The sequence below is a fragment of the Pan troglodytes genome, chromosome 10 (assembly GCF_028858775.2).
Source record: "Pan troglodytes isolate AG18354 chromosome 10, NHGRI_mPanTro3-v2.0_pri, whole genome shotgun sequence".
NCBI lineage: Eukaryota > Metazoa > Chordata > Mammalia > Primates > Hominidae > Pan > Pan troglodytes.
The window spans coordinates 70191969-70201636 of record NC_072408.2 but is presented as its reverse complement, the minus strand read 5'-3'; the positions used below and the strand labels follow the sequence as shown (position 1 = coordinate 70201636).

The window sequence follows — 9668 nt, the reverse complement described above, 5'->3', positions numbered from 1 at the left end:
TAGCTGGGTGTGGTAGCGCATGCCTATCGTCCCAGCTACTGAGGAGGCTGAGGCAGGAAAATCGCTTGAACTCAGGAGGTGCAGGTTGCAGTGAGCCAAGATCGTGCCACTGCACTCAAGCCTGGTAATAGAGTGAGACTCCGTTTAAAAAAAAAAAAAAAAAAAAAAAAAGAACACCAGCCTTATTTTCCTCCAGGGAAATCAAATGAATGTATTAGTCCATTTTCAGGCTGCTGATAAAGACATTTGGGTAAAGATACCCAAGACTGGGCAATTTACAAAAGAAAGAGGTTTAATTGGACTTACAGTTCCATGTGGATTGTGAGGGAAGCCTCACAATCATGGTGAAGGCAAGGAGGAACAAGTCACTTATTACATGAATAGCAGCAATCAAAGAGAGCTTGTGCAGAAAAACTACCCCTTATCATAACCATCAGATCTCATGGGACCTACTCACTATCACGAGAATAGCATGGGAAAGACCTGTCCCCATGATTCAATTACCTCCCACCAGGTCCCCCCCACAACACAAGGGAATTCAAGAAGAGATTTGGGTGGGGACACAGCCAAACCATATCATTCACCCCTGGCCCCTTCCAAATCTCATGTCCTCATATTTCGAAGCCAATCATGCCTTCCCAACAGTCCCCCAAAGTCTTAATTCATTTCAGCATTAAATAAAAAGTCCACAGTCCAAAGTCATATCCCAGACAAGGCAAGTCCCTTCCACCTATGAGCCTGTAAAATCAAAAGCAAGTTAGTTACTTCCTAGATACAATAGGGGTAGAGGCGTTGGATAAATACAGTCATTCCAAATGGGAGACATTGGCCAAAACAAAGGGGCTACAGGCCCCATGCAAGTCTGAAATCCAGCAGGGCAGTCAAATTTTAAAGCTCTAAAATGATCCCTTTTGACTCCATATCTCACATCCAGGACACACTGATGCAAGAGGTGGGTTCTCACGATCTTGGACAGCTCTGCCCCTGTGGCTTTGCAGGGTATAGCCCCTTTCCAGGCTGCTTTCACAGGCTGGAGTTAAGTGTCTGCAGCTTTTCCAGGCACACGGTGCAATCTATCAGTGGATCTACCATTCTGGGGTCTGGAGGACAGTGGCCCTCTTCTCACAGCTCCACTAGGCAGTGCCCCAGCAGGAACTCTATGTGGGGCCTCTGACCCCACATTTCCCTTCTGCACTGCTCTAGCAGAAGTTCTCCATGAGCGCCCCCCGCACAAAGGCCCCCCCAAACGCCCCACAGCAAACTTTTGCCTCGGCATCCAGGTGTTTCCATACATCTTCTGAAATCTAGATGGAGGTTCTCAAACCTCAATTCTTGACTTCTGTGCACCTGCAAGCTCAACACCACATGGAAGCTGCCAAGGCTTGGGGTTTCCACCCTCTGAAGCAACAGCCAAGCTGTACCTTGTCCTCTTTTAGTCATGGCTGAAGTGGCTAGGATGCAGGGCACCAAGTCCCTAGACTGCACACAGTAGAGGGACCCTGGGCCTAGCCCACAAAGCCATTTTCTCCTAGACCTCTGGGCCTGTGATGGGAGAGGCTGCTGTAAAGACCTCTGACATGCCCTGGAAACATTTTCCCCATTATCTTGGGGATTAACATTCGACTCCCTGTTACTTATGCAAATTTTTGCAGCCAGCTTGAATTTCTCCTCATAAAATGGGTTTTTCTTTTCTATCACATGGTCAGGCTGCAAATTTTCTGAACTTTTATGCTCTGCTTCCCTTATAAAACAGAATGCCTTTAACAGCACCCAAGTCACCTCTTGAATGTTTTGCTGCTTAGACATTTCTTCTGCCAGATACCCCAAATCATCTCTTTCAAATTCAAAGTTCCACAAATCTCTAGGGCAGGGGGAAAATGCCACCAGTCTCTTTGCTAAAACAGAACAAGAGTCACCTTTGCTCCAGTTCCCAACAAGTTTCTCATCTACATCTGAGACCACCTCAGCCTGGACTTTATTGTTTATATCACTATCAGCATTTCTGTCAAAGCCATTCAACAAGTTTCTAGGAAGTTCTAAACTTTCTCACACTTTCTTGTCTTCTTCTGAGCCCTCCAAACTGTTCCAACCTCTGCCTGTTACCCAGTTCCAAAGTTGCTTCCACATTTTCGGGTATCTATTCAGCAACACCCCACTCTACTGGTACCAATTTACTGTATTAGTCGGTTTTCATGCTGCTGAAGACTTACTCACTATCACGAGAACAGCATGGGAGAGACCTGCCCCCATGATTCAATTACCTCCCACCAGGTCCCTCCCACAACATGTGGGAATTCAAGATGAGATATGGCTGGGGACACAGCCAAATCATATCAATGGGGTAAAAGCATTTTTATTTTCTTCCTGGAGTATTTATATTCAATGGCTCCTGGAAGCAAAATCTCCAACCAGACATAGTGAGAGGTGAAGCCAGCTGGACTTCCTGGGTCAAGTGGGGACTTGGAGAACTTTTTTCTCTAGCTAGAGGATTGTAAACACACCAATCAGCACTCTGTAAAAACGCACCAATCAGCGCTCTGTGTCTAGCTAGAGGATTGTAAACGCACCAATCAGCACTCTGTAAAAACACACCAATCAGCACTCTGTGTCTAGTTAAAGGATTGTAAACACACCAATCAACACTCTGTAAAAATGCACCAATCAGTGCTCTGTGTCTAGCTACCATATTGTAAACGCACCAATCAGCACACTGTAAAATGGACCAATCAGCTCTCTGTAAAATGGACCAATCAGCTCTCTGTAAAATGGACCAATCAGCAGGATGTGGGTGGGGCCAAATAAGGGAATAAAAGCTGGCCACCCGAGCCAGCAGCAGCAACTCGCTTGGGTCCCTTTCCATGCTGTTGGAGCTTTGTTCTTTCGCTCTTCATGATAAATCTTGCTGCTGCTCACTCTTTGGGTCTGTACTAACTTTAGGAGCTGTGACACTCACCACGAAGGTCTGCAGCTTCATTCCTGAAGTCAGCAAAACCACGAACCCACTGGGAGGAACAAAAACTCTGGACACGTTGCCTTTAAAAGCTGTAACACGGCCGGGCGCGGTGGCTCACGCCTGTAATCCCAGCACTTTCGGAGGCCGAGGCGGGCGGATCACGAGGTCAGGAGATCGAGACCATCCTGGCTAACACAATGAAACCCCGTCTCTAATAAAAATACAAAAAATTAGCCAGGCGTAGTAGCGGGCGCCTGTAGTCCCAGCTACGCGGGAGGCTGAGGCAGGAGAATGGCGTGAACCCGGCAGGCGGAGCTTGCAGTGAGCCGAGATCGCGCCACTGCACTCCAGCCTGGGCGACAGAGCGAGACTCCGTCTCAAAAAAAAAAAAAAAAAGCTGTGACACTCACTGTGAAGGTCTGCGGCTTCACTCCTAAAGTCGGCAAGACCACGAACCCACCAGAAGGAAGAAACTCTGGACACATCTGAAGGAACAAACTCCAGACACACCATCTTTAAGAACTGTAACAACTCACCGCGAGGGTCTGAGGCTTCATTCTTGAAGTCAGCAAGACCAAGAACCCACCGGAAGGAACCAATTCTGGACACAATGGTTCCTGTGTGTGATAACGTGTGAAACCATTTCACGGTGGTTATTTTTCTCTTAAGTTTCCAGGTAGATCACCAGTTTCCCTCAACATTTATTGAGTGTTTACATACCTGGGTTCGCGGAGGTGAGGAACTTGGTAATGATCACCTTGTTGCCTCACTCCTCTCTTTCTGGACATTGTGAATTCTCTTTGATCCATTTTCAACCATAGACATCTCTGTGATCTTTGTTCTTGGAGGTTTACCAACTGATGCTACATCTAAAGAAAACACGTAATTAAAATTCAGTTGGAACCACTTAGAAATGAGCAATACTTAGTTGGAAGCAATTGTCTTCAAAATTCCTTGGTTATTCATTAAGGAGTAACCTCAGAAAACATCCCAGAAAAGGCTGACACTTTACAGTTTGGAAGACATTAATTAATTTAATAAGGTTGAATTAGGGGCAAAATGTGGAGAAGGATACTCTTTTTGTTTGTTTTTTGAGACAGAGTCTCACTTTGTCACCCAGGCTAGTGTGCAGTGGCTCTCTGCAGCCTCTTCCTCCTGGGCTCAAGTGATCCTCCGGTCTCAGCCCCCAAGTAGCTGTAAACATAGGCACATGCCACTGCACCTGGCTCATTTTTGTATTTTTTTATGGAGAGGAAGTTTTGCCATGTAGCCCAGGCTGGTCTTAAGCTCAAGCCATCTTCCTGCCTCGGCCTCCCGAAGTGCAGGGAATATATAGGCATGAGCCACTGTGCCTGGCCCAATATTAATGTTTTTTAAAAAGTAAGAAATATAATTTCCATTTAAACAGGAAAGAATTCTTACTGTATTTGCCTAAAATAAAGCAGTATTTATTTTAAAGCTAAGCTTATAGTGCAAGTAATAATTCATCATTTTTATTTCCCAGTTAAAAAAATACAACTTTAGCATTCAAATTTGCATGCTCTTATTGCCTTTGTAGTTATCAGTGTCTTCAGCACACATGCTGGTGTGTGCGTGCTCATGAGTGCTTAAACTGATACACATTTTGAAGTGAATTCGAGATTTCCAGAGAAGGATGTCTGCTTACAATTTTGTTAATAAGGTAAAGCATATGCTAATTAGGTCAACTCATGAAAGGAGACGTTAGGTCCCTGGGCTTAATAAAAGAGCTGTATTGTATGTATTTCTTTACATCTCTGATTATGAGTTCCTGACGATCAGGGACCATGTCCTACTCATTGTTATAGTCAAAGCATTAAGTATGTGTAGACCTGACAGATAGTGGAAGCGTAATAAATAATTCTTGAACTGACTCTCAAACAGGCCCTACAGGCGATTATAGTATGGATAAATAAGAGTAGAAATGAAGATTAAAAATAAACTTATAACCCTGATCCTATATTTCTTTAAGATATTGATATGCCCTAGCACTATTGTATGTGGGATTACTAACATACTAATAGGTAGAAGTTAATGCAGGCCTCCAGGGCAGCAGCATATTTCATAAGTAAATTTTTTTTGGATCTTTTCTTAGTAGTTGTTATTTCTAGTATCTGCAATTCAATAAACCGAACTGCTGCATCTAACAATTTTCAGTGCTTATTGTGTATCTAAAGCCAAATATAGCAAGGTTCCCAGAATACTGGATTCCTATAATGGCATAATTGATTTCCTCTTAACGGCTGTGTGTCTGTGTGTGAGTGTGTGTGTGTATGTGTTGTGTGTGTGTGTTTTTCACATCATTACTTATCTATTTAAAGGGGAAAACTTCTGAGAAAAATCACAGGAGGACTGAATTTAGCCTGCTCTGACGAACTAAAAATATGAAATAAAAAATGAACCAGTCTTGGTAAACCATCTCTTACCTCACTTTCCAAACAAATCCATCTGCAAAATTTAAAAATTTTCACTTAAAAATCATCTTTCTGTAGAAATATATAACGTGAAGAGGAAGTATAATAAAGTCATATACTTAATGCAAAGCCCTTTTGCATATACCAGATCCACATTAATGCATATGGGCTAACATCATTCAGGATGTTTCTCTTTAAAATGCTGGACTCATCTTATCCTCCATGCCCAAAGGACAATCTTGGGTGTAAGGAAAAATCTTTTTAAAACAGCTCTATTTCCAGTTACTTTTCTTTCATTAATTAGTTGTCTATACTAATTTATTGAATGCTTGCTAAATATCCCCTGCACTAGGGGATATGAAGGTGAATAAGACTAGGTTCATCTCCATAGTGAACAGGAGAGGAATTACTGGAATGTACCAGAAGGGTGCTGAGGGAGACTTGTTGCCTGCCTAGAGAAGCTGGGGAGGCTTCACCAAAGTGTTTTTCAGCTGGATCTGGGAGGGGGAATTAGATTGTTGGGGGGAAGTAGGGAAGAAGGATGCTGTGGCCTGAATGTTTGTGTCACCTGCAAATTCATATGTTGAAATCCTAACCCCCAAAGTGATAGTATTAAGAGACGGGGCTTTTGGGAGGTGATTAGGTCGTGAGGGTAGAGCCCTCATGAATGGGATTCGTGCCCTTGTGAAAGGCCCAGGGAGCTACCTCAGCCTTTCCTCCCGGTGAGGATGCAGCAAGAAGGCACCATCAGAGACCGGGAGACCACTGGCCCTCACCAGACACTGGATCTGCCGGCACCTTGACTTTGAACTGCCCAGCTTCCAGAACTGCAAGAAATAAATGGTTGTTGTTAATAAGCCACTAAGTCTGTAGTATGTCATTATAGCAGCCCAAATTCCTAAAGGAGAGTTGGATGGAAGGCCCTTCACTTCAGGCAGGCTGGAAGCACCGAAATAAAGGCCTCAGGCAGCTAAAGGGCCTTCTGTGTCTGGGAAGTGGGGAGGCATTTGAAAGGGACAGAGAGCAGAGGAGGTAACTGGCACTCAGACTGTGAAGGGCCCTATGAAGGGATGTGGGCTTATCCTTTCGACTTTCAATGCCTGTTTCTCAAACTGCTGCGTATGTACTCACCCATGGGCATTTTAGGTTTTAGGATACACAGAGTGCAACTTTCTAGACTATCAATTTACCATAACGATTTGTGGGGGGCAGGGGCAAAGCATCATTTTTATACAAAAGTAAATGTGTATATGTTGCAGAGAGTGAAATTTTATGTTTGGCACAATTGCTTAGGGCTCTTCCCTAGATCCTCACATATTTCCTCTCCCTCCATCTCTTCCACCATTAAGTATCCTTTGGTAAAGTCTAGAAAGTTCGGGGAAGTCTTTCCTTAGCTGCTGCAGAGCCTGGACCTAGGTGTGGCCTCCCAAATCTAACCAAAAGACAAGCACCTTCACACTGACTCCCAGTCTCCTTCCAAAAGCAAAACCACCTTGTCAGTGTTAGGTACATCCCATCCTTCCTCCCTTCTCAGGTTTGTATTTGAATAGGTGTTTACACTTTACATGAAAGAATATTCCTGATAACAGCCTTCTGTTAAGACTACTACATGCCATATACTTTATATATATGACGACATTTAATCCTCACTGAGACCTAAGGTCACGTAGTTTGCGATGGTAGGGTCAGAACTGAAGTCAGATCTTTTGGACCCCAGAACCCATTTTTAAATTTCTTACCTTTATGCAACTCTGTTTAGAAGATTAAAAAAAAAACAAAAACTTCAGACTTAGCCAACCATTTCTGGTCAGAAGAATCCTGATCATACTTGTATAATACATGGTGTCTTCAAAATCCACAGAGACAAAGAAATACCTATAGGTATAATCCTGGCTACTGTGTATGTGCAGAATCTCCACCTGGTTGCCACCCCTCTTTTAAAGCCATAGGACCCAAAAGCAACACTAGGGGGTCTGTGGTTGTAGAAATCATATACCTCCGGCTGGGGTGGAGAGCATGAAGTCTGCCCCAGCTTCCCAAATATGAGGACTGCATATGTGCATGTTAGCCGTACACCTTGTATATGGAAACTAAAGCCAAGCAAAAGAGCTAAGGCAAGCAATCTCACTGAGCATCCCTTTAAGATCACTGTTTTCCCAAGTAGATGGAGGCAGGGTTCACTCATGAATTTACAGAAATTGACACCTAATTTCCAAATTGATCAGCCTTCCCTTTTCCCTTCCCTTCCCCCCTCCCTCCCCCTCCCTCTCCTCCCCTCCCCCTCCCTTCCCCTCCCCCTCTCTTCCCTCCCTTCTCCTCCCCTCCCCCTCCCCTCTCTTCCCCTCCCCCTCCCTTCCCTCCCTTCCCCCTCCCTTCTCCTCCCCCCTCCTCTGCTCCCCCTCCCCTCCCCTCTCCTCCCCCTCCCCTGCCCCTCCCCTCCCCTCCCCCTCCCTTTCCTCCCTTTCCCTCTCCCTTCTCCTCCCCTCCCCCTCCCCTCCCCCTCCCTTCTCCTCCCCCCTTCCCTTCCCTCCCTTCCCCCTCCCTTCTCCTCCCCTCCCCCTCCCCTCTCGTCCCCTCCCCCTCCCTTCTCCTCCCCCCTCCCTTCTCCTCCCCTCCCCCTCCCTTCTCCTCCCCTCCCCCTCCCATCTCCTCCCCTCCCCCTCCCTCCATTCCCCTCCCCTCCTCTCACCTCCCCCTCCCTACCTTTTTTTTTTTTACAGGGTCTCACTCTGTCACCCAGGCTTCCAGGCTTCCAGGCTGGAGTGCAGTGGCACAATCACAGCTCACTGCAGCCTCAACCTTCTGGGCTTAAACAATTGTCCACCTCAGCCTCCCAAGTAGCTGGGGCCACAGGTGCTTACCACTACACCTGGCTAATTTTTGTATTTTTTGTAGCAATGGAGTTTCTCTATGTTGCCCAGGCTGGTCTGGAACTCCTGAGCTCAAGTGGTCTGCCTGCCTTGGCCACCCAAAGTTTTGGGATTACAGGTGTGAGCCATCGCACAGGGCTGATCAGTATTTTTCTTATACTTTATACTCACCCTATTGTAGAAAGATTATCTGGGCAAAGCATTACTTCACGAGAAACTTGCAAAATTGTTTTACAGAAATTTACAAATCATTTTACAAATCAGACATTTTCAGAATCTCATATGCTTTTCTATATTTGAATGAAAAAAAATTAGTAATAGAAGGTTAAGATACATGTTAAATATATGGTAAGAGTCCAGGTATATAACTTTCATTTGCCTTAAGAGTCACTTGTGACATTTATTAAATGTAGATTCTGGGTTCCACCCTCAGGGATTTTGATTTAGTACTTTTGGAGGGTTCATAAAGTTGCATAGTTAACAAGCAACCAGCAGATTCTGAAGCACATCACATTTTTGAAAGATACTGTTCTGGACTATGAGAAGTCATTACATTCTAATTTATTAGAAATGAAATGGCAATGCTATATAAATACTTGATCAAGAACTAGAGCAGAACTCCTATGGAGCAGAACTAGAAAGGCAAGTATGTCTGTTCTGGTCACTGGGGACACAAATCACACAAATCAGAATGCGCAAAGCTTGCTTTTAAGGCCTTTCCATCTCCTGGCTGTCTCTCGGCACACCCCAAGTTCCTCTGCTTTAGGGTCTATGGTTCCCAGGTTAAGAAATCCTGGACTAGCCTGTTGAGGTAGTTTTGGAAACTACCTCATCATCTAGGTATTTGTTGTCCTCTGAGGATACGAAATTCTGCCTTGAAGGGAGTTGGCCAGTTTCAGGAACTCCTTGGAGAGATTCCTTAGCTCCATTAGCTCCACAGAGTTCACCAGGGGTAAGAGTGGAGGAAGAGTACACCATAGTTGATGATCAGCTTGAGCCCCAGGCAAGATGCTATGCTAGCCTTTCATGTATATAATTTCACTTCACCTTATCTAAACCTCACAATTACTCTACACGTTAGAGACGAGACTAGGGAGGTTAAGCAACCCTCCCAAAGTCACACAGCTGCTAAATGGCAAATGAAAACTTCAAAGGAAAGTCTGTTTGACTTTCAAGCCCCAAATACCTCAAGTCCAAGGAGGGTTACACAAGAAACCTTGAGTAAGATCTCAAAAGACGCAAAAGATAATCCTTGAGTGTTACACCATCTCTGAGGCCAATGCAGCACTGGGTTGGGCAAATGAGACTATGGAAAAATTAAGGAATGATGAGGCTATGAGGTAAGTTTCAATGTGGTTTTTATACAATGAAACATATTTGAAAGGACATCTTACATCCAGAACAGCTAGGATA

The 9668-nt window shown here is 44.7% G+C and overlaps 1 long non-coding RNA gene across 1 annotated transcript; it reads right to left on the bottom strand.

Moving 5' to 3' along the window:
- Nucleotides 1-3338: 3338 nt before the first annotated feature.
- Nucleotides 3339-7594, bottom strand: LOC134807482 (uncharacterized). The gene is made up of 3 exons (XR_010148059.1): nt 6091-7594; nt 3674-3822; nt 3339-3570 (listed from the first exon to the last, which is right to left on the bottom strand). It is a non-coding gene; the product is annotated as an uncharacterized LOC134807482 (long non-coding RNA).
- Between the last annotated feature and the right edge of the window lie 2074 nt (nt 7595-9668).